This window comes from Nesoenas mayeri, assembly GCF_963082525.1.
Source record: "Nesoenas mayeri genome assembly, chromosome: Z".
NCBI classification, from domain to species: Eukaryota; Metazoa; Chordata; class Aves; order Columbiformes; family Columbidae; genus Nesoenas; species Nesoenas mayeri.
Genome location: NC_137542.1, coordinates 2,373,378 through 2,398,354, shown reverse-complemented (window position 1 = coordinate 2,398,354; position 24,977 = coordinate 2,373,378).

Here is a 24,977-nt window from a genome sequence, read left to right as displayed (position 1 = left end):
CAACAAGTGGATAAGCAGGATAACATGACTTAGTGATGCTTTGTCAACATCAGTTTACTCAAAGACAATCATAAAGTGTTTCAAGATAAGAAAGCAGTGTTCACTGAGCAGAATAAAGACCAACACCCTCCCTTGTACCACCAACATGGCGTAGTATTCACTGGTGGGTGTTTTCTGACCAAGAGTTTCTTTAGTCTCTTAGGAACCTGAACACAGTGAACTGCTGGAGAAATTTGAGTTATCTGTCCCATACTTAAGAAGCAGGTTGAAATTATCATGGCTTTTTTTTTTTTCTCCTAGCTTCTACAAAGTTATAAGCTTAGTTTGTACTTGTAGGGTTGGCTATGAGATCAATCTGCTCTGTTAAATAATGACTTTATCTCATTTTTAGGACATTTGCATGATCAGTGCATCCTCATAGGTTCAGATGCCTTAGTATACTGACAGTCATAGGCAGGTTGACATTTCAGGTGAAAGTGGAGATAACTGTGGGGCAGACACGAGTGGAAAGGTAAAGGGGAATGTCAAATAAGCAAACATGAAAGGACTTGGTTACCTCTGATTATCGGCCAGTCTCAAACGAATGGCAAATTGATTAAAGAAAGAAAAGAGTGGGCACAATAGAGGGCTGAATGTTGAAGCAATGTCAGAGTAGGAAATCCAGACTCTTGGGGTATTTCTGCACAATATGCCATTTCAAGTGCTACTTCTGATAGCAAGCATGAAGCTCTGAAACATCTAATGCCCAGTGAATCACTCACCTTTTATTTAGTTTTATTGTAAACTGAGTAATTGTCCCAGTTTGGGGATTGATGTCATGAAGAATAATGAAGCTGGTCATTTTGAAAGTTCACAATTTTCATTACCATAATTGCCTTTCAGTTTTGCTGCCAGTGATACATATCCCCACATTATTGTCTGAGTGTGCTCTTCCATTGTTGTTTCTAGTGTTCTGGGAACAGATGGCCTTTTACAGCAGATACATTATGAACACCAGAAGAAGAAATGAGTCTCCTAAAGAACATTTAGTCTAATACTAAAATAATTACAGGAGCAATATAGAGAAGAAGTTTTAGATGAATATTATTCTATATGGACTTCAGGATATTATCCAAAAGGTAAAGCCTGGAAAGTGATCAAAAAAACAAAGGAGTGATATGATGCTTGACACCTTGCCTTGAGCACAAGTGGCAGCATGGACCAGCAAACAAAATGAGGAGGTATTCTCAGTTTGGTGGAGGGACATTGCCAGAAGCATGGCAAGAAGCAGTCTCAGATGGTATGAGAGTAGAGACGAAAGTAAGAAGTGTCACATTTGTGCAGAAGAATGGGGAAAACAACACATATAATCTCAAAAATGTAGCCATTTTTCTGAAGGGAAGAAAGTAACAAGGTGAGGGGTTTAAACTATGAATCTGAAATAATCTGTGGCTAATGAGCCAAAATCAAACATACATATTAAAGAGTAACCATATTATGGTTAGCAAGGGATTTAACATATATTGTGAAAAATAATAATAATAATGAAATCTCTGCAATATAGAGTCCATGACTGAGCAATTGGTTGGTAAGAGAACTTGTAATAGGTGTCACCAACAGAGGATTCAGGACAGATCAGTTATAGCTATGTAGAAAACATCATTTTTTTACCATTCTTTAATAACAGACAAGCATATGCTTGGTCATGTTAGTAAAGGCAGACTTCTGATAGATTTCAGTGATAGGTACACCAAAGGCTCTAAAAAATTGTCATGACAAATAACTCTCCTAAAATAAGCGAGCAAATACAATACAAGCTACTATTCATGTCATATTTTCAATGTTCTGTAGTTCTTTGTTGTTACCCCCTTCCCTCTGCAAGCGTTTCTTGGCTTGGAGCTATAATAGAATAGGATGTAACTGAGGACATTAGGTATAGAAACTGGGAAGTATAAATGAACTCCCAGTAGACTCAGGGGTGGTGTTTCTGGAAAAGCCTGAGCCTCAGCAAACCCAGTTCACCAAATGCCGAGTCTAAACTTGCACTGCTCTTTTGGGGTTGGGATTTCTTTCCATAATGTTCATGCTTCCTTTCTTTGCAACGGCCACTTTAATTTCTACTGTGACTTCGAGCGTCTCTAACACTTTTTTTTTTTCCTTCTGTGAAACTTTAGCCGCTCGGAATAATTTTGGAAAGAAGTATCGTGCGGGACTCGGGGGCAACAACTCGGGTTCGTGTTTCTGAGCACGATGGTGGATGGGGCCATGTGTGCAGCTGCAATTTGTGCAGGTCTATAAGTGGCGGCAAATTTAGCCATCACACTGCCCGTATGGCTGCCACGGGAGCACCAGGGTATGAAGGTCACGAGCAAAGTCACGCTCTGCCGTGCCTTTGTTTATAAAACTCCCTGGGCTTACAATACATGACCATGCAACCGCCGAGGTGCTGCAGCCCGGGGTGTCAGGGAAATACCAGTTTCATTAAGACTCTTGAACCCTATCATGTTACACTTCAGAAATAGTGACCAGTTTATTTAAAACAAAGAAGCTTTGACCTTTCTCCCCTTTCGAAACCAAAAACATATGAAGCTAAAGTGACTCATTTCCGGCTTTAAACAAGCTCTAAGAAGCATTTTTTTCCCAAGTACAGTTTGTGCACTTTCTCTTCTTCCCCTCTTCGCCGTCTCTCCCCCCCTCCTTGTCTTTTGCATAAATATCTCATTCCCTTCTTGTCAAGGTCAATGTATTTATTACTTATATTCACTGTGTAGTTCTTTTTTACTTCTAGCTTTCTTTCTTTTTTCCTTCCTTTCTTTCTTTTTATCTGTGTTGTTTATAACCATGACCCTTGATCCTCCAAGTCTTAAAACAGCTTGGCTTTCAGCAGCTAAATCTGACAAGGTCAGCATTTTTCTGTTTATTCTGAGAATACTATTTACCCTCTGGGGTTTTTAAGAGCAATCCTATAAAACATCACTTGGAAAAAGTTTGTAGCATTCAAAGACTTCCATAAACCTAGTGCCCAGTAAAGAGTAATTTTTAATTCTGATTGCAGAACTCAGAAAAATTAAGCTTGATTTTCCACCTCCCTACAAAAAATGCGTTTTCCAATAAAATTGTTAGGTATCTCAGCCTAAATAAATAGCAACCTACTAGTAGTTAGCACAGTGTTTATCAGCAGTGTCAGACATAATGAAATCAGACATTCTACATGATCAATTAGTTCCTAGAATAACCTTATTGTTACATAGCTGTAACTGAGGAATATTATTTCTTTTTTCACTGGAAATAAAATGTATATTGTGTCGACTTCCTGTCAAAATAGCAAACAATCCTGTAATCTTTAGAAAATCAGAAAATGACAGAACAAATGACACAAAAGCAAGGTGTCCTTGGGCTAATACCCAGACTCTTTGTAACTTATGTTAAATTTATACCCACTTAAAACAAGACAATTTAAGCAACCTGACTGTCTTAGAAGATTTTTCAGGAAGAAGGTGATTGCTCAAATGCAAGTGTCCCCAAGGCCATTAAAAAAATGACACTGCTGTTAGTGCCTGTTGGGGGTTGCAAAAGTTTTTCCCTCTGCAATTCCCTTGTCTTTTTCCTTTCATTTTCCTTCCTTCTTTCCTCCAGCTCTCCACTCATTGAAAACCGATGGGAATGGAGCTCTGCAGTATAAGCAGAAAGTGGGGATGCAAAGAATGGCAGGAAAACATCTGCAGCAAAACTGCAGGATTTCTGTGAGCAAGGGAAAAATGCTGCTTTTTGAGGTTGTTTTATGGGCCTCGCTCACAACATTTGCAGAGAAACCTGCCAGCAGCAGCCAGGTCACCAGGAATCGAAATGTATATATATATATATATATTTATATAAAGAGACGGATGGACAAACATAAAGTATCTTCCCAAAATCTCTGCGTATCCACATGGTGCAAACTTCAAAATCTGTGGCCTCTGGAGAAAATCGTTTCAGAAATATTTTTACAGCGAACCGAGGGGTTTTACCCAGCTCAGTACTACTAAGTTCCTCCACTGTGAATGTTTCTCAGGAGATTGAGATCTTCTGCACAGTGAGAGAACAGTGCTCATGTATCTTTCATTTGCCCCTCTGTGCTTTCTACAGGGAGGTGAGATCAGTAAGAGCAAACATTTGAAGAATTGCCCTGAATTTTCCACGCTTGTTCTCAGCCTGAAGGTAAATACTTCTGGAAAGTCTGGTAAGATTCTGTTTGGCTGATTTGGAATTAGCCATGCACATAATAAAATGTTTTTCATCTTTTAGGATGTTTTTCAGGATGCTTGACTTTTTGGCTTAGGTAATGTCAGAACTGGCTCATTTTAGAAGAGATTGCTTGCTATAAGGAATGTATGGCGTATTGAGCTGGAGAAAGAGATGGAGGAGAGAGAAAGGAAACTGAAACCAAGTAAAAGGTGCATTAAAAATATTAAGAACATATCATATTCCTTGCTGGAGGACTGAATTTCAGCTTGCATGGAGCTTGTATGTGACTAAGTATTTAAAACATGCTGAAAGGAAGGAGGAGATCAGGGTTGTGTTTCAGAAATACCCTTCTACCAGTGACTTGCTATGATTTCTTGATAAATCACTACTGTTCTCTGGCTCACCTCTTTTACCTGTATTAAACCCTTCGGTGTCTATACAAGATGCTTTCAAAGTCTGTTTTGTCACCGTCATCACGATTCATGCTATAAAAGAAAATAGTTGCATGTTTAGCTGGCAACTAATATGAAATCAAATTATTGCACAAACAAAGAGATTCGTCTCAGTAACAAGGCTTAGCCCAAAGCCAGTTTGGGTTAACCAGCTCAATTTGAGGATGTTTGAGTGAACAGCTTAGTCTGGCATACTGCATGCCAGGAAAATTCAATGTCACCATAATGAGGCCACAAAACCTTTTACTCTGGTGGAGAAAAACTTATGGCAATACAAAATAAAATGTTGCATGCAAGGTAGAGGCCTAAATTATAATTCCTGTAAAAGCCATGAATTTTACTTTAAGACAAACCAAGTTTTCTGCATGAAAATTTTACATCTGGAGTGTTGCAATAACAAGGTTTTAATCATTATTTCTTCTTGGTCTTTCTTGGAATGAACACATTCCACTGTTTTAACATTTTATACAAAAACATGGTCTAGACATGTACATGTACCAGTGGAATGAAATCATCAATAATCACTATCTAAAATGAATTACATTCCAAAAGCCCAGGCTAATGATTTATCTTTTTTTCATGGGACCGATCTCTATCAGATTGATTTATGTAGCAGCCAATCATGTTTCAGTAAACTCCAGCATGCACATGCATCTTTAAGTGATGATAAGCTGTGACTGTCAATTTATTTGTACACCAGAAGCCAAAAAAAAATATAAGAACCAACCTGTAATAGCAGTAGTATTCTTCTACAACAGAAAAGCATGCAGAAAATCCAACTTCTGCTATTGTTTCTTACCTTCCATGTCAGATACATGGACAAATTAAAGTAACAAAATAAAAAAAGACATATCCTGGTGGGATATGGCTAAAAAAATGTATCCTTTCCTATGACAGGTGATAAACAAGCTTATTTTTTACTTACATGTTTACATTATATTTTTGATAGAATGTACTTTTTTTGTACGTTTACATTATTTGCTTTGATAGTAGATGCTTTTGTTGGTAGTTAGAGTGATTGGCAGCTTCAAGCTGTTCTGTTTAATTGCCTTTCCACTATGCAAAAGTCTATGTTTAGAAGACACTGTTTCACAAATAAATCAACTATGTAGATGTGTGTGTGTGTGTCTGTGTACAAGAGAGACAACTGGGGAAGGAGAGAATTTCTTAAACTGGATTCATTCCATTCACATTCTGTTACATATTTATCCACATTTCCTTTGACCATGTGTTGATTTGTATCTGTGTGTTTCTCAGTCCCTCTCCAGAGGACCAATATGGTGTTGGTTGGGATTAGGACTATCTATAGTACACTGTTCATTTCACAGGAAGCAGGGGATATGATGGAGTCTCTGAAAAACAAAATAAAATAAAATAATAGAACAAGCAAGAGTACATCCAAAGTTCATTGCTTTTATTTTGCCTAAAAAGACAACAAAAGTTATACATAGAAGAAAAAAAATATTGGCTCCATTGTTTTCTTTGTTTTCTATGCTTCATCCTTTGGACTACTTGAAGGATATTTTTCAGATTTTATTTTGAGTCCTAATTAGATTAATTGTTTTATCTCCCTCTTATTTCAGACCAGAGGACGTGAAGCTTTTGGAGAGTTTATTTTTGCTCTGCAGTTTACTGGCAAAGGCAAGTGAATTCTGTTTCATTGATTTGCAAGAGTTTGGAAATAAGAGAGACAGTGTGTATAGCACATGAGTGACTGATGCCCAAGTCATTAAAGGGTTGCTGCAAACAAGATACTTGAAAACCTAATGTCTGGTGACAGCTTCATGTTACAAATTAGCCAATACTATGCTGAATTTACTATTCATTTTATTTTATGAAATTATAACAGGTTGTTCAAAAGGTATTTATTTTACAAATGACAGTATTTTTTCTTTGATTAGCAAACCTCAACAGTTTTAGGAATGTCATGAACCGTTTTAGGGGCTTCATGGACCAATAAGTATATGCTTTAAATGGAATGTCTTCAAAAAATGCTGTATAAAAAGTATTTTTTCCTTACATAAAAGTGCAGAAGTTCCATGCAACGAGGTATAATGGTAAGATGGAACCTATGTTATGCTATTCTGTATTATGAAATGTAATAAAAAACATTGAATAGGAAAGGTCCAAGACCTTTAAGCTATCAAGGATTTCAGAAATTGTTGTTTCCCCTTCTCAGACGAAATCGTACAGGTTGTTAATCATTCAGGCTGATACTCAACAGCCCCCTTTTTAACATCTTAATAGAAGCTCTCGCAATTTTTTCCAAGTAAATTATTTCCCTTTATTTTTTCCAAGAAAAAAAAAAAAGGAGTAAAACAGAAAACTCAAAAAGAATATCAATCAATAAATTGCACAAATAAGATGCAGAAAAGACTGGATATTTTCATGTAAAGGTTGTCTAAATTTGCAAAAATGCACATGGTACTGTGTGGGTGCTGACAGTATCACAGTGGAGAGGATTGCATGCTCTTTAGTTACAGAGGACTGTGTAGTATATTCCTACTGTACTTGTTTTTTCTCACAATGAAGGTACATTAATAAAGCATAAAGAGGACAGATGGAATATGAAATAAGTATGCAAACAAAAATCAGAAATTGAAAAAGTAGACCAGGGTATATACGGTATTTTTTTTATTGAGACTGTTATTGTCTTTTTTAATAAACCTCACTTAATAAGATACTATTGATACAATACATGGAAAAAATAATAAAACAGAGGCTGATCAATGCGGTTGTGCACATTTAGAGAATCTAACGTACAAGTTCAGAAATTTACCTTGGAAAAGAAACGCACAGCAATGAGTACTCATTTTTTCAAAACATATCAACATGTCTAAGTAATTGTGACAGATTTAGGGTATTTCCCTTCTCATCACCCCTCAACCACCTTCCAGACTCAATAGACAAATGAGGCGAGGTGAAAGCCAATGACATAACAGAACATAGATAGCATGCATAATATATTGCATTAGTGTCCTCTGCATGCCATTAGAAAGCTGTAGATGTCTGTTGGACAGAGAAATAAACAACAAACATGTTTTTCCCCATAGTAAAACGGCAGAATAAAAACACAAACATTAGCTCTGCAGCCACTTCTCGCCATCCAGCAAGACAACTGAAAATATGTTCATCTACATGACTTCCATGGCCTTGATCCAAAGCCTATTGAAGCCAATTAGGAATCTCCATCACCTTTACTGAAATTGGACCCAGCCCATTAAGACATTTTGCCCTAGGGGAGTAAAAGGAGGATTTTTAAGGGCCACCTTCGCATGTCACTTCAATTTATCTCAAAGGAAAGATACTTCTCTTCATTAACACTGTATAAGTTAGCTTCCCTTTCCAGTAACTCTGCTGTGTGTGTCAAACTCTTCCCCTTCACTCTCTGCTGATCCCTTATACCAAAGATGACTGCAGATATAATGTAATATTACTTCTCATAACAGTCCTTAGGAAGTCAGTGTTTCCAGAAGTCATTCATGTAATTTTTCCCTGCCTCAATACTCATGTGGGTAGTTTATGAATGACGACAGCTAAATTAAGAGCTATCCTATCTGAATGGGCTGAAAGACTGGCAAAACTCGGGAAACTATAAGCTAAACAGAAGTGACAGTTATAGTCCCTTTTCACATAAAAAAATTGTAAACTATTTCCTGTTGTGTCCCATTTCTCAGCTGGAATGTACTGCAAGGAGCAGGAGTGGATTAAGGAGCTAAAACGCTTCTTCATTTTTTTTGTGGCTGTACAAACATAACATTGAGCATGGAATTTTACCAGTGATTAATTTAGCCTAATAACTTCTGACTTCTTAATTGGGTATAGCTACCCAAGCAGTAAAACTCAACATAAATATGCATTCCAAAGACAATGCCTTTAGACATGGCTTTAAAAAACAGTTTCTATATGCAGTTCTGCAAATATATCCTTATGAGTGTGTTTCCCATGTTTTACACAATTGCGTGCAAAAGAGACATTCCAGATAAGTTTGTTATTGGTGTGAGTTAGGAACAAAAACGGGAATTGCCTTCTTACTCACAACAAACCAGTGTTTGGTTTGTGCAGTGCTCTGCATTGCTGCTGTATGTGATGATGTCTCTTCTGACTAGGAGCCTATAGGAATCTCTGATCCATATGATGCACCAGCTGCTGGCTACAGAGGATGTAGATAAACCCTTGGGAGGGCTTACAAACTCATGTCAATGTACCTACACCTTTCCAAAAAGACACATTTTAAAACAAATGTTCCAGAAATTTCACACTTTTGAAAGCCTAGTAGGCACCTTTCTTAAAACACAGCTCTGAGTTTTATATATATATATATATATATATATATTTTTTTTTTTTTTTTTTTTCCCCTGGTGCAATGGTTGGTGGAATATGAAGCCAAATATGAACTCCACCTTACGTGCTGGAGCATGTTTCATTCTGCTTCACCCTGCACCTTCAAATGGCACTATGGACATCACCTCTCTGCACAGCACACAGCTATGAGTTTCAATATAACCACACAGGAAAAGCAACACTTTATTTTTGGGAAAGTGTAAAACTTTTCCAAAAAAAAATTGTCACCTAGGTAGTATATTTTTGAAGCTTTGGTTTGTTTGAAAATAACAACATATCACTGTATTTTTATAATGTTTTGGGAAAACATACTCTAGTCACATCTTTTGCTCTTGGGAAGTTATTGCAGTTGGTGGAGTGCAGCAGTTGAATAAATTTAGAAAACAATTAAATACAATTATGACTTTCTTTTAAAGAATAAACATGTCAAGTGACAAAAAACATTCTAGGTCTACTGTGCTTCAGTTTGAGTCAAAATACCATTTGTTCCTCTTCGATGAATATCTGAGGAAATAAAACGACACACCTGTTAAATTAACACATCTAATGTGCACCAAAGCTGTTCATTTGTACAGTAAATAAGTTAAAAACTTGATTGTCGTATAATCCACTATTCAACCTGACTGACTGTTGAACCTCCCTAATCAAATACATCTACATGATATTGTAAGCTACATTACAGTACATTATTAGCTTGTAAAATGAAATTGCTGCAACGTTATGTACTGTATATTTGAAGCAGTAACAAATTTACCAGTGATAGATGTGCTAATGGATACGTTGTATTGCAATAAATATAAATTCAGAACAGCAATTGGAAAACATTAACATTTTTATATATGAGTTTAGGCATTTATGAGGCTGATCCAGCTAGCAGTAAAAGCTGAAGAGGTGTTCTTGCTAGCTGCCATTTCTTTTTTGGACTGTCGCGAGTAAAAGATAAGTGGTCTTTCTCTGCAGTTGGGCTTTTATATCCCACATAAGAGACTTACAACTCACAGAGTTTTGGTAAGTAGCTATCATTCCTTTCTCTAAGAAAAGTGCTCTATATACCTGATCTGCAGGTCAAATCCAGACACCACTTACCAGTAATTTTCCATGGCCTTGCTATCAGTGTTTCTCCTGCCCAACACCCCCCCACACTCAGCTTTCCTCTCCCGTTTTTCTCTTGAGCTGTTAATGCCACTATTAACTATCAAACAATTGCTATTTGTAAAGGAACAAAACAATTTCAGGAAAAGAGACAAAAATAAAGTGAAAAAAAGAAAAAAAGCAGAAAACAGCAACCAGCAGAAAATGTCGGGAGGGAGGACTGGGGATGACGTGCCTCTTTCTTGCTGCCCGGGCATCATTTGCAGAAATTTCTGATAAAATGGGTCTCCTGCAATCCCACAGCTGGTTCACTTGCACAGGAGCTGCGTGTACTCCTGCTGATCCCCCTTGAAAACAGAAACCACCATGACCACTGTACCCACATGGAAATGCAGAAAAATGGCAGCAAGGGCAGTCAGAATGTATTTTTCCACCTGGAGAAGAGAAGCTTCTTGGGAGACCTTATGGCGGCCTTTCTGTACCTAAGTAGGGCCTGTAAGAAAGATGGGGACAAACTTTCAGCAGGGCCTGTTGTGACAGGACAAGGGGTGATGGTTTAAACTAAAGGAGGGAGATTCAGGCCGGACATGAGGAAGGAATTGTTGCCCCTGAGGGTGGTGAGAGCCTGTCCCAGGTTGGCCGGAAAGGTGGTGGATGAACCATCCCTGGAGACATCCCAGGCCAGGCTGGACGGGGCTCTGAGCACCCTGAGCTGGTGAATATGTGCTCATGGCAGGGAGGACTGGGGGAGCTCTGAAGGTCCTTTGCAACCCAAACCATTCCATTATTCTATTCTATGATTTTGAGTATAGCCAGAGGAAAGACGAGGTTGAGGGTGCGTGGTGTGGGAGGAAAAGAAGGATCAGGCCAGAAGTCAAGGGATTTGACTTTGGGCAAAGGACTGTAGGATGGGGAAGACACTGTAAATTGTAATATGGAGGTGTGAAGCTGGTTAAGAACCATCAACCTCTTTGTGTGTTCAGACCTCATCTCATATGCTGTTTTTTCATGTGGCATTTTGCAGATGCATGTGTTTCATTGCACAGCGATGCTTTACCCAGCAACAGTTACTCAGCATTTACAGTCAATATCTTCTCCACGTGCTATCCTTTTGTTTCCAGCTTAGCAAAATGAGGGGTGTGTTTCAGACTCAGATGCCACAACGCATTTGTGATATCAGCAGAAGTGTGTCAGAATGCGGATGCAATTATAGAGTTACTGGAACTGGCAGAAATACAATAAAGTGTTTGGGTATTATAATTCAGCTTAATGTGAAGTGCTGTTAGTTTGGTTGTCACTGAATATCCTTTTAATTAAGGAGTCTTGATACTGAAACATGCTGCATTTGGGTAGAGACCAAAGATATATGCCACCATTATTCTAACCTTGTGATGATGATTGTAGTAGACAGTCACCTACCTTGTTAGAAAAAAAGTAAAGCACAAAGGCTAGTGAATTAATCAAAATCTGTAATCTTACTTACTAAAAGTGCTGTAATATACTACTTTCAGCAAAAGAGACATGTTCCTTCCAGTGTGGGAGCAGAAGGAGAGTAGAGGGATCTGTGAGGAAAAGTCTACCTTGGATTCATCCTAGTCTACTTATAATGTGAATTACTTCACTTTAGTGGATGGGGTATAAAGTGGGTATCCAATTATTCATAGGTAATATTGCCTATTCTGCAGTGAAAAAAAATCAGTAAAAATCAGGACCGACTAAGACTTTTTCCAATCTGCACTGCTGAAAATTATTCTTGTACAAGGATGAGTAGAACAATTTAGAGAAGTCAAAAAATATTTGATGCTTTCTTTGATGAGCAGCTTATAAATCTGCTTTTTGTCTGTTTTTAAGACCTATTTCTGTAGCACACATGAGCCTTACAAGTGCTTCTGGATGTGTTCTGGCAAAGCAGGAACAGGTCATGACTCTGAGACCCAAGACACATCAACGCACTTGAGGGAAGCCATGAGTGCCTCCAAGGTCACTTGGCCATGTGTCAGGATTTGGGCATGCACCCTGCTCCTCACAGCCCCCATATACACACACATTCAGGTTTCTGTAGGAAACTCGGATGCATGGAGCAGAAGGGAGCTGTGGTGTGCTGATTTGGGCTGGAAAACCGGACCAAGCTGCAGAATGCAACCACCTGTGAACCCAGAGCTTCTAAGCCACAGACTTGATATTGTGAATTTGAGAGATCATTAATATCATTAAAAAAAAACAAAACAAAACTGGATGATATTTCTTTGTACTTGGAGGAGTAAGTTAAATAAGCATAGGCTTTACAATTATTTTTTTAAGCATCCCAATGACAAACCTTCCCAAGAGAGTGGTTCGGGGTTTAATGCTGGTTTCACATTGATCAAAATATATGTGCTGTATGCTTTTGTTCTTCCTGCATCCTTCTGGCAAGGAAAAGAAGGATAACTCCCTCTCTTAGGAGCAGAGTCTTGCTCCTCAGCTTCCAACGATGAAAACTATTGAAGTGTCTGAGCTTTTATCTTTTGTCCTAATGTTAAGACACCTGTTTTGGCATATCATCAGGTCCCATTGGCAAGCTCCCAAAAATGATACCTCTTTAGTAGTCTCCTGATAGATGGCTTCCTGGCAAGGACTGTAAGCTGTACAGTGCCTTTTATTTTTCAACACTTTCTTGTTGGAGTAATTTTTATTCTTCTACAATTGCCTGTTTCTTTATTCTTAGGTGCAGTGATTGGACCCTCTTTTAGCTTCCTGTGCTTCATTTTCCTCCTTCGTTCTGACACCATCCAAAGTTGCAAAACTGCTTGCACAGAATATTGTGCTTCTCTTAATAATGCAGATCTTCATAGACACTGGAAACAAGTCTTTTGCAAGAAAACAATATCCTGTCACCAGGTCCAATTGTGGGAGAAAACAACACCTCAGTCTGATTTTTTAATTTGTTTCTCTCCTAACATATTTTTAAAAGACTTATTGGAAGACAAGAGCTTAAATTTGTCCTGAAATGCTGCATTGACCAGCCAAATACACTTTATTTGTAGTCAGAGTCCTCACAATATTCTGACAAAATTTGATTTGAAAAGCAAACTTCTGAAGATTATGTGGCATTTTTTTCCTTCTTGAAATCTACCACCAAATCTTAGAAGAGCAGAGTGTAAAGTCTTTTCTCTTTGAACAATCCCAGCTCCAACCACATTGGAAACAAGAGATGTTGTTTAGTGTTTTCAAACCTAATTTTCTACTGAATTATCCTGTCCACATAAGCAATGAAGAACAGACACACACAGAAATATACAGATAAAATGCTTCATTTTTTTTTTGGTTCAATTTTAATTCATTTTGCATGGGATTTTAGGCAAAGGTTCAAGTCACTTCAGTTTTTTAAACTGATTTTCTTCTCACAATTAGTGCATTTCACAGTCTTGACTTTGGATTACATTATTTTTCAAGACATCTCTTTGTTGGCTCTGAAAAATTAATTCTTCAAACTATTTAGTAGACAAATAGTCTGCGGCTTAGACCAGCCAACTCATTTTCACTTGTGGAGTTGAAGTCGCAGGCCAGATTCATCAATGAGATAATGAGACATTTTCTGTATTTCAATTTTTAACAATTTTCATATCCATATTCATTAAACTTTAAAAGATGATAAATAATGGATAGTTCTAGTGGTGTGTGTTACATAAATTCCATAGGAAGAGAAAACAGGGACTTCATAAATGTTGAATTCCACTATTGTTTACATTTATAATGGGTTTCCTTAAATGGATAAATTAGATCATTATTACTAAAACTATGTATTATTTATTAGTATTTGCATCTTAAAAAATAGAAATACTCATGTTTTGTTGAGAAACGGAAAGATTTGTAGTCGTTATTGCTTGCGATCAGTCCACTTCTCTCTCTCTACAGGTAAAATGCAAATACAATAAATTTCAACTTCTGTTCTTGATTGAAAATTCCCTGCATATTTTTAGGTGACCAGAAAATTCAGTGTTATGTTTCATTTACTGTTTTGCAATATTCACATGGCCCTGCATGTTAAGGAAAACTACCTAGTCTTGGATTTTACACATAAATTACTTAAATTATAAGTTATTTGTAGAGTTTCTTTGTCTATACTCTGTGCTCAGATGTTGTCTACCACATCTATAACCATGGGATGCTGCTACACACAGGAAATTAGAGATTCAGCAGAAGTGAGTTACACAAGTAAGTGGACAAGGACAGCACTGCTCTGCGGTCCCAAATTTCATTTTATGTGTCAGAAACTCATACTCGACTTTTTTCCTCCTGTAGGTTTATAAGGTTGGCCCAGTCTTACCCACCTAATACCTCTGCAGTGTGTTATCCTCAGCAGAGGTGTGCCTAATAAAGAAAGTGACTCCTATGTGCACTGGAGTATGAGTTACAATAACTTTGGACAGTGAAAAGCTTTTTTCCTGCCTTTTCAGAAACTCCTTCACTTCTATCTGCATTAAGTATATACATGCCCAATGCAGCACATTACCCATATAAGAGGAACACGCTCCAGCAGCTATAGCATTGCAGAGGAAGCCCTGAAAGCCCAAACGGCGAGACATCTACAAGATCTCTGAAGAAACATGTGTGGCCTGAGGCTCAAGTGTCTCCGTTCTCAGGCATCTATATGATGAACATGCTGCTAGTAGTGCCATATATCACAGCTGTCATAAGAAGGGTCAGCACCTGCATGTGTGCTGCTCAAGGGGCAAGTCTCCCGTAGATGAACGACTTGTTAACACCGACTCAGAGCCAAAGTGTGTGGACTGTAAGTGCTTTGTTCTGAGAAAACCTCTGCCACCTTGGATTCTACATGGAGACTGATGCCACATCTGCTTGAGTAAGAAATGACCCTGAAGCCTGATGTTAATCTTTAAGGCAAGTGAAGAAATACATCAATTTCAAATCTTGGATGAGATCAAATTAACTTGCTTCAAGTATTCTCAAGACTGTTCAATGGGCTAATAAAACAGAAAGAAGCCTATTTAATTAGGCTGAAGAAAGGCACTCGAGCATTTGTATCCACTGTGCCTCAAAAAACTTTTCTAATTAAAGATGTCAAAACAAGTTTCACAGAGGAGTTACTGATGGAGGTGATAAGCCTGTCACTAGAGCATCCCCGGCTAGTGGGATAAAGCCTCCTGGACATGTTTCCATTTGTATCAAACTACTGGAGCTCCACAAGTGTGTGAAATGAGTATTTCTCCATGCCAAGGGTCAAGCAGACACAGAGCACGGTGATTCAGTAATGCTTAGTTGTGTTTCAGGAGGCACCACATCTTCAACTGGCATGTGCTCATTTGAGAGAGATACATTCAAAAGCTTCCTCTTTGAGACATTTTGACTATTTCAGAGGGGAAGATCACCCAGATTTTGGTGGGCCGGATCAGTTAGTCCATCACAAGAGGATGGTGAGATAGACCATGACTTAACAGCCCACATTCAAAACCCATGACGATAGTCTGGTCACAGCTTTACAAATATTTGAAGAGGCAAGATCCGGTTTGAAAATGAGAAAACATGCACTAGAAAAGATGGCATTGTTTTTCAGCCCAGTGGCTTTGACTTGTGGTTCATCACAAAGGAAGTAGATTGCTCTGTGTTCAACAGAGCACAGAAGAGGGTTAACGTAGCGTGGATCTTGATCACAATCCAATACAGGGGTGATCATAAATAAAAAACTCTCCTCTGACTGGAGTATTTGGATATTTTCACTATTTCATCAGAGGGCTCACTATGTCTTTTGAAGCTAATCATAAACCTGTTTTCCCATTGAAACATATCGACTCCTCTAAGCACGTGCGCAATAAATGGCTTATGTCTTGAGGCGCTCCTTCACCGTCTTCCATATCCTGGGGAGACCTTCCTTGAAACAAGTGCTCTGTCAAGATGTCCCATTTAAAAAAGACTGATGACACATGTGAGATATTATTGGCACACAGCGCTGCAAAGAATTTCAGCCTGGTTCAGCTACTCAAGAGCAGGCGTTCCTGCTCCAGTGTCTGTGAGTCTGCTGTGCCGCAGTTCTGCCTTCTTCAAGAAAATAAAGTTAAAAACACAGAAAAGGAAAAAAAAAATAAAATTGTCATCAATCCACAAAGAGTATAAGGTGTCCTGATCAAGGGAAGGTCAGCCAGTCTGGATAACCAGAGCCAAGCTAGACCAAGGCAGCACATAACTCTCCAAGATTATACACTGTTAATTCATCACATAGACAGCTCCAGGGAAGCCATATGTTCTCATGCTCTCCCACGAGCAGCGAGAAGACAGCACAGAACACCGCACATGATTTTGGTGGTAGGCTGACATCAGCTGCCTATCACACCCTTGACCTCGCTGCTCCCCGGCATTTGCAGCAACGACATCAGCTCCTGCGTATTTTACTGTGAACTGAACCATGAGCAATCATTTTGGTAAGAGCTCGCCTGAGCCAGGATCCCAATGTCACATTTCATTTTCTTTGCAAGCGATTTAATTTGGCTTTTCAAAAAGATGCGATGGACTTCGAGTGCATGCTTGATCCCTCCAGAAAGCAACAAAACCACTTTTGGATCATTCGCCACTGAGAGGGACTTAAGATCACGCATTTTATTTTGCTGGTCTGGCTCACTAACAACGAAGTAAACATAGACCATACAGAATGTAGAATTACTCAGGAAATTACTGTCTAAATAAATCACTAAAATAAACCATTAGAGATGGATGCTCTGAGCCAGGTATATTATTTAGTGTAACCCTGTTTATTTACAAGACATGTCCGGATGTCTTCTTTCCACACTTGTAATAAGCATCAACGGGCATTTTCCCAGCTAGCAGCTCCCACAAACGACACTGCAATCAGCTCTGTGCCCAACAAGATGCATCTTCTAGCTTCCTTTCAGAGCTTTCCCAACTGACTGACAGTTTTTTTGCTGTACTAGCTTTTTAGTGTTGCAAAAGCGTTGTCCTATGGTCTGATTTTCAGTGACTTTCCTTACTTTTGTCCTACTCAACACTTTCACCTAGTGTTGGTTTTTGCATATGCAGGAGTCTAATTTCTCTAGAGTCTGAGAAGGTTTTAAGGTGATCCACTGGCTTAAGAAAATAAATACTATTTGGAGATTTGAAACTCACTTGAGGACCACCATTCATACCATCACTAAGACAGAGCTGTTACACATCATGGCTTTTGACACATTTCTGGTCCATTATGGAAGAGAAAATTTTTATGAAATTTGCTGCTGGTGCAGAACACTTTTTAATGCATATGCCATGTTAAGCTTTCAGTCTAAGAAGTCTGTAAAGTTTGTCTGCCTAGACAATGAAAGAGCATGAACATTTGCATTTCATATGTCTTTTCACAATGAAGTGCAGGGGTTGAATAAGCTCACCACACCTGTCTGAAATTCTACGATGCACATTTAGAAATATAACTGCTTTCATTGCAAGGTCCATGCATCATTTTGCTTCCATTTTAATTCACAAATTCAGTTGTACCACCAACAATCTTCACTTTTGCAAATGACTGTGCCTGGAAAACAAAGGGTTGACTCTGCTCTGCTACCGAAGCGCTTCCATTGCCAAAACCTTCAGTGCAAGAGTGGCCATTTGGCAAAACCTCCCTACGGTCTTTCAAACTGCATTTCAGTTCTGTTCCTTTCATGTCGGCCCAGGAGCTTCATTGCACTGGATCTGGTTGTTGCCATTGATTCCTGTGAGCTCCAGATTGTGCTCTTGGTGAATGGAGATATAGATGTTGGTCAAAATGGACCATGGGATGATAACCACAGATACGAGCATTGATGTCACTTTGAATAATTAACCCCTCTGTGTTCTGTTGCCTTTTGTCCGAGAAAGCTAGCGAATGTGTGAGCATTGATGATGGAGTCAGAATGAATCAATTGAACTTTCTGTATTATCCAAGTATATTGAAAATCCTAGATTATTCAACCAGATTCATGCAACTCATTTTAGGCTGAACTCTTACTGAACCCTATTCCACTTTCACCAGATTAAAAGTGAAGCAAGAATGTGGGAACATCTCTAGGTACACATTTACAAGTTTTGAATGTCAAGTATTTTGAACGTAGAATTTAATGTAAAAATGAGACAGATTGATCTATTTTCTATTAATAAAATCTACACTGAAGATTGATCTGATTGTTTTGTTTTTATGCTAGGGGTTAAATAAATAAATGTGGACTATAGGTAAAACAGAGATTTATATATGTGGTTCCCATTACTACTAGTGGGAATCACAGTCCCAAATATTCTTCAAGCAAAAGCTCTGCCTTGTTTTGCTAGCAAATGTAGCAAATATTGTCAGTATTTATCACAGAGATATGCAGCTTTTCAGAAGTTAGAGAGGAGTTAAAACATGACTCTTGAGATGAAAATAAAGAGAAAAAGCAACAGAAAAAAGGAGGAATCTGACAGTTGAACTGAGTCAACTGTGTAGATTAGATAGGGAGAGGAAATTAGAACTAGCACAAAATGCTAACAAGCACAGAACAAATAAATGGATAACAGGAAGGGAACTGAACCAATATAAACAGCTGCAAAGGGTATTGTTGGCAAGATTTCAGGCCTAACAGTTTGAAGAGGACAGAAACATTTCATTGTTTAGCAGCAATTTTTAAAAGATGTTTTACCTCAACAGAGTTGTATTTGAAAAATATTTTCAAAATCACAAGCTTCCTGTAACAATGGGGCTGCTGAAGTAGCCTAGGCTTTCTCTAGGTCTTTGCTCTCTTTTCCATCCACTGGAGAAGGAAAAAGGAGTTGTTTTTGTCTTGTCCTCAAACATCAGACTGCAAGGAGACCCTAATGAAATCTATTTGAGATACTGTGCTTTCCCCTGGTGCTTAGACACCTCTCTCCCCAGTCCGTGTTGTCCCCACGCTTTTGGGCCCAGCCCTGAAGACTTTTGAGTGTATCATAGAGGGCAGGTCCACCAATTAGATACCACAGCTCGAAGATTTATTGGCATTTTTTTTAAGAAGTTTTCTCCATTCTGGGTCAGAATGATTCATTTCCCAGTTACTTCAACATTGAATGAGACTTTTGGTTCCCTTTGCAGGTCTTCAGCTGTCGATGACTTTTCACAACATGGACCTGCAGAGCATCAGCTTTTATGGAGAGGGCAAATAGCACAAATGGCAGCTTCCAAACAACAGAAACAGAAATCCTGATGAACAGTCTCCTCTGAACTCAGCCTGATGTGAGGCTGCAATTCTCCAGCCAAACTAAAGGTGCCAGGTCCTCGTGGACAAAGATTAAAGCATTGCTGGAGCAATCCAGTAGGACTGACTCTACTTAATGACAGCTACCAGCAAGTAAATATTGGTGTCTATTCTGCAGTACCAGAATATTTTGATAATTTTCTTCTAATATGCTCTATAAGACTTTAGCTGAAGCAAGCAAAGCATGTTCAAAGCTAACATTGCCAGGCTTTGGGTTAGACCTGATGCACACTTGCAACATGCTAGTGGAGCAGCAGTCTTCTAGGCATTAAATTCACAAATTACTTTTTTTTTCTTTTTTTTTCTTTTTTTTTTAAGATATCTAATTAGTAGCTAGACATGTAAACATGCCATATGCTTAACACATTTGTTCAAAGTCTTTTCATTTGTTTCTTTTCAATTATTATTTTTTTTTTCTCACAACTCTTTTTCACAGAGTGAGTGATTTCTGGGAAGACAGCCCTTTCCAGATGCTTCAGGATGGTTATTCAAACTGGCAATCATTTCTGGATTATAGTCTTATTTTAATACATATATTAGCTTCATTAATCAATAATATTATTAAAATGACTTCAATTTCTTCTACTATTTTCCTTCACTATGCATCCTCCTGCTAATATCACTAAATTTTGGAACTTCTCCCAGGTTTGATTTTAAAGGTTTAATTTTCTCCAAGAACAGAATGTGTGGTAACTCCTTATTGAATGTATTCACATTCTGTGTCATATATTTCTTCCTGTATTTTTGTTGTTTTCAATCCAGGTAAGACTGTATATCATATCTTTAAGGTCTTAACAGAATAGAAACCCTCAATGGGCTATTTCCAAAAAAAAGCAGGCAACTATTTGCTTTTAAAGGGCCTCTAGCTGCTGTTTACCTCTTTACATAGCTAACATGTTTTTTAAAAAATTAAAATAGTTTTTTAAAAAACTACATAGTTCCATCTCTGCAAACTTCATTAGCAGTTAGATTTAGAGGAGAATGGTGAGCATGCAGAGTTAGAACAGCTTCACAAAGAACACAGGTATGATACACCAAATGTAAAAATGACTCTGCTTTGATTTGTCTTGTAGGCCAGAGGACACCTAAGGAAACCTCCTCCATACATCTCAAATGTTTCTCTTCATTTCTTTTCATGTTCACCATGAAACTCTCCTTCAACTTTTTTTTGCTCAAGTGTTTATGCTGGGAAACTCAATGATTTCTGTTAGGGCTCTTGGATTCTGTCGCAAAACAAATGAACAAAAAGTTTAGAATTTTGGGAGAGATAATAGAGCTGTCTTTATTTTTCCTTTTGACTCTATAGGAAAGATCACTGATGATGTTGTAAAGCACTAACGACTCACTTTGACTTAGAAGAATAATAAAAATCAAGCAACCTGATATGCCTATTGGGAAGCCTGAGATGCTTTAAAATCTCAAGACGACGAGACTCCCTCTGCAACTCCATATTGTAATGAAATGAGCATAGGAATGAGAATCCAGAATAACTAGTTCGATTTCTACTCCCCATATGTTTGAAATGTACCTCATGCTTATGCAGCACAACATTTACATACTTAATTTTTAAAAAACACAGCATTTTAGGAAAGCTTTATTCCTGCGTGTTGCTCATATGTATATGTAAAACTTGCTTCTCCTTTAACAAAGGTCATTGGCATCACAACACTTGACATGACAGTGAAAGATATTCTGTGTACACAGACCTAGGAGGTGCTGTTAGAAAAAAAATCTTATTATAGGGTTGTTTTCTGGTGTTTTATTTTCATCTGATTGTTATGCTACAAGGGTGACACTGGAAAAACAAGTGAATGCAAGATTGTGGGTATGAAATGTTTCCAGAGACTGCTTATTCTTGCAGGCTTGTGTGTTCACTGATGTATTTTTAGCCATATTTCATCTCCGTTGTACCCAAAACTAGTTCATGACAGTTCAACCACTTCTCTGGCAAAAGAACACTTTACATTTAACAGAGAGTTATCACTCTTTGCCCATCCACAGTGCAAAGAGAGCATTGCTGCAGCATTTGGCAACTCCTGTTTAGAGAAATGACTCAGCCCTATCAGAATAGTTAATAGTGAATACATAGGTCAGAGCGTAGGATTGAAAATTCATTGTTTTTTATGAAGGATGATGAAGAACAAAGTAATTGACTCCCTGGCTCAGCCAGAGATCTTCTGCACAGGTCTTTATTGCATTTAGTTTGGGCTTTTTCTATCTGGAAAAAAAAAAAAAAAAGGAACCTAATGGGCATTATCAGGTCTGAAAAATTGCAACCAGTTCAGAGTTACCATGATGTTACAACAACAACCACCACAAAGGTGGTTTGAAAGAGTTCGAGCTGTTTTTGCAGAGACACTGTCCTCCAGCTGGTTAATTTGCCGCACTCTGTAACAGAATCTGGTACAAAAGGAATATTTAGCAGGGGGAAAGGGGAGTTGCGGGGGAAAGAAAGAAAAAGGAAAAGAATACACTTTGGTATCTCTGGGCTTTGTTTCAGCCTGTAACTAACTCCAGTTACAGGAAGTATACAGTGAAAGATCAAAGTAAGAGACACTAAGTGAGCCTGTTGAAATGAAGTGTTACAGGCATATGTTCCTCATCTCACAGCTCTGTCGGCTGGGTGCTGTAACAGCTGGGAGACAAGAAAAATGTTTCAGGCAGATTCAGCAGAAGAGCCTGCGCTTCATTTGGCCAGCTCGGAGCTTGCATTTCACCCAAGGGCTGCAGCAGCTCGATGGAGGGGTGCTATTTTGCAGCACACGGGGTAAAAGGAGTTTATCCCCGCTTGTACATCAACCAGCACAAACCTCAACTGGGTGGCAAGTTGCCAGTGTGAGCCAGAAGTCACTGGCCACAAGATGTGTGTCCTGCTCCTGGCATCAAAAGCAGCACAACCTGGGACGGGCTGAGAGATACAGGTCTCACGTTGCCCTCCAGTTTCCCAAAGCCGCACCAAGGTCTTTACAACACCACCCTTTGCTCCTCCGATTTTGCTCAAGAGCCGGTGACAGTCTGGGCGTACGATAACGTGCATGATGCGCCCCAAAGCATGCAGTCAGCACCACTGCTGGTGAAGTCACAGTAAATTAGGGTGATCTGTGCACCGGCTGAGTTTGCCAATTAATTCTCTTGGCCATCAAGAGCAGCACGGTCAAGTGGATAAGCCTGGGAGGCAGGAAAAGGGGGTCTCCTGCTAATTCTGACCCTCTGAATGCCCTGAGGCAAAAGGAGCTTCTCCCTCTGCCCTTCCCACGTCAGGTCTGTCCCATGTGCAAAGGGCAAGCATCTTGCACAGGGACCATCACCTGCCAAGGCTTGGCTACACACAGCATTTGCGCTGGTTTCAACAGTTTTTAGGAGATGAATTAAATTATTACATCTTTCTGCTGAGGGAACTTTGTAGCTGCATAAACATCTCTTTTGTAAGGATACACTGTACTGGATATTAGAGATATTTGTACCACACCTGGTGTAAATCTGTCTGAAAAGCCATCAGTCATAACACTGCTCCAATACAGATAATTGTTGTTATTGTTGCTGTTGTTATTCCTCTTATTAATAATGTCAAGTATCTGGTAATATGTGGATTTTAATAATCAGCTGTACACATGTATATGTCTGTATCTCTGTGCTGTAATATCTACATGTTTGCGTTGGTATTTCTGTCTGGACTCTTCTATCTTGGGAATGCACTGCAGTGGCAGGAGGGATTTTAAAGTGCAAATGCATGGTTAATTTCTGTACAGTATGAAATCCTCAGTGTTAAAAGCCATACTACTGATTGGGGCTTTAATATAAACTTACAGGTGAACATAAAGAAGGTTAGATAAGACAGAAATTGTAGAAGCAAATACAGTCCAGGTATTTAGAAGATCAGAGAGCAGCTCATGCTGTGTTGTAATATCTTTCTGACTTTTTGCGAATCCTCCACACTATTATATGACAGCTTAACTTCTCACCAAGTAATATTAATCACTTCTTAATCAAGGTATATTGGTTTTCAGCTTAAAGCTGAAGAGAACCATTTAACACTCCTGTGACTGGAGTGTTGGAATGGAAGGATACAGGCTCTTTAGGAAGGACAGGCAGGGGAGAAGAGTGGAGGATGTCACTATGTCACTCCCTATGTCAAGGACCAGTGGGAGCATATGGGGCCCCACCTGCAGATGGATGAGGAGCCAACCGAGAGCTTATGGGCCAGGATTACAGAGATGAGAGGACATTATAGTGAGGGTCCTGTTACAAGCCACCCAACCAGGAAGACCAAGCAGATGAGGCCCTCTATAGACAGATAGGAACAGCCTCACATTCATGGTCCACATGGGAGACTTCAATCACACCGGTATCTTCCAGAGGGACAACACAGCAGAGCAGAAGCAACCCAGGAGATTCCTCAAATGCATTGAGGATAACTTCCTTCTCCAAGTGACAGAGGAGCCAATGGGGACAACTGCTGTGCTGGACCTTGTTCTCACCAACAAGCAGGCCTGGTGGGGAATATGAAGCTCAAGGGCAGACTTGGCTGCAGTGACCATGAAATGGTAGAGTCCAAAATCCTGAGGGCAGCAGGGAGTGCACACAGCAAGGTCACTACCCTGGACTTCAGGAGAGCAGACTTTGGTCTTTTCAGGGATCTGCTTGGTGGAGTATCATGGGAAAAAATCCTGGAGGCAAGAGGCACCCAAGAAAGCTAGTCAATATATTCAGGGATTACCTTCTCCAAGCTCAAGAGTGATGCATCCCAACAGAAGAGAAGTCAAGCAGGAACACCAGGAGGCCATCACAGATGAACAAGGAGCTCCTGGACAAACCCCAAGACAAAAAGGAAGCCCACTGAGAGTGGAAGCAATGACAGGTAGCCTGGGAAGAATACAGAGAAATTGTTGGAGCATCTAGGGATCAGGCTAGGAAATCTAAAGCCGTGACAGAGTTAAGTCAGGCCAGGGACATCAAGGGCAACAAGAAAAGCTTCTATAGGTCAATGTCAAAAGGAAGACTAGGGAAAATGTGGGCCCTCTCCAGAAGGAAACAGGAGACCTGGTTACCTGAGATATGGAGAAGGCTGACATACTTAACTTTTTTGCCTCTGCAAAGTGCTCTGGCCACACCGCCCAAGTGGCAGAGTGCCAAGGCAGGGACTGAGAGGATGAAGAACCACCCACTGCAGGAGAAGATCATGTTCAAGACCATCTAAGGAACCTGATGGTGCACAAGTCCATGGGACCAGATGAGATGCCTCCCAGGGTCCTGAAGGAACTGGAGGATTAAGTTGCTAGGACACTCTACATCCTATTTGAGAAGTCATGGCAGGCCAGTGAAGTTCCCACTTACTTGGAAAGAGCAAACATAACCCACCCTCTATGCCCAGCAAGATCATGGAGCAAATCCTCCTGGAATCTGTGCTGAAGTACATGAAAAAAAAGGAGGTGGCTGGTGACAGCCAGCATGGCTTACTAAGGGCAAGTTGTGCCTGACAAATTTGGTGGCCTTCTATGACAGGGTTATAGTGTTGGTTTATAAGGGAACAGCAACTGAGGTAATCTACCCAGATTTGTGCAAAGCATTTGACACAATAACCATGTTTCTAAATTGGAGATACATGGATTTGACAAATGGGCTACTCAGTGGATAAGGAATTGCTTGGATGGTCACACTCAAA